The sequence below is a fragment of the Phaethon aethereus genome, assembly GCF_964289735.1.
Source record: "Phaethon aethereus genome assembly, chromosome: 4".
Classification (NCBI taxonomy): domain Eukaryota; kingdom Metazoa; phylum Chordata; class Aves; order Phaethontiformes; family Phaethontidae; genus Phaethon; species Phaethon aethereus.
This window is the reverse complement of record NC_138578.1, coordinates 37,603,702-37,605,221: the sequence shown is the minus strand read 5'-3', so window position 1 is coordinate 37,605,221 and position 1,520 is coordinate 37,603,702.

The following is a 1,520-nucleotide window of genomic DNA, read 5'->3' as shown; positions in this document are numbered from 1 at the left end:
TTGTGACCTTGTCTACTATTTTTTGAGCATTAATCTACACATTTTGAACACTATTTTAATCTAAGGATGTAATCCATTAACCTGAACGTGGGAGACTCTTGGACATCTGCAAATGTTGGAACGATGACTTGATAAACTATTTAAACTTGGACTTCAAATTATGGAATGGAGAACATACTCATCTTGTATCAAATAATGAAATACAGCTTTCACCAAAAAGAAAATCCCCAACTTTGTGTAAGTCAGTGGAAAAAATAATTTATTGCAATTTCTTTTGCACATTAACATGAAACATTTATACATATATATTCTGTGCTGGTAAGACATACTAAATATAGACAATTTTTATACACAAAGTAATTGTGCTATCCTATTTTATAATGCAAATATTCCAAAATTATCAGTCAGATAAGAACAGATATTATTCACATTAAAATGTACTGCATGTTGAAGTTATGGAAGGTCTATGCATCTGAAACCTTGTCCACTTTTATTAACTGTATCAGCTGATAAAAGACACTATGTCCCCTTAGAAGCTTTACATCCCTTAATTATGCCATGATGCCTAGAATATTATCAATTCTTCCCAAGGAATAAAATAAAATCATTTCTGAAAATTAGAGAGACCAAACCAAAAGGCAACCATGACAACCATGTCCTGGCAGCATGCCTTTCAATTCTGGGGGCTCCATCAGAAAAGAATGAAAACACTACAGGTTGTCTAAAATTGTCCAGCAATCTATTATTAACATGCAAACTTAATCTATTTAATATAACTCAATGAGAAATACATTGCAAGTGAACAGCATTTCAGCAGAAATACATTGGCACATGTTTCAAATGGCAGTATCAGACAAACAACTGCCCCCTTTCAATACAGAAAGTGTTTACATAGTGTCAAAAGGGGAAAATTTTTCTAAGCAGGAATTTACAGTGCAATACGTGGTATTCACAAAATGAATGGGAAGCATGGTAATAGCAGAACTAAACCTGATAAACAACACTTATACAATAATTTTCATAATGCTGCTTTAGGCATTATTTTTGAAAACAGTTCTTCAGATTCATTATTCTGCCCAACAACTGAAATACCTATCTTTCCAGAAATGTCACTGATTCACATAACCACTATACTTCAGAGATGAAGATGTGAAGCATCACATTGAAGTGGTTAGCTGTGGCGTGCATACTACAAAATTTTATTCAGTATGATCTGGTGGTAGGAAGGGACACATGACTGACGTGCAAAAATGCATATCAAAAACGGTAAGTTTGAAATACATGCTCATAGCAGAGATATAACAATACCAAACATTAATGAAAAAAAATAGCAAGCAAGCCTGGAGAAAAATGGTGTGTATTATTTCAGGAGTAGGGCAAAAGACAATGGTACTGCACATGGCAATGGGAGATATGACGTGAAATAACATTCATCACTCAACCTTACTGCCTGGCACCCTATTTGGAGACAGTATTGCACCCTATCCAGCGTCCTCTTCCTCTTCCCCTTCCCTCAGCTC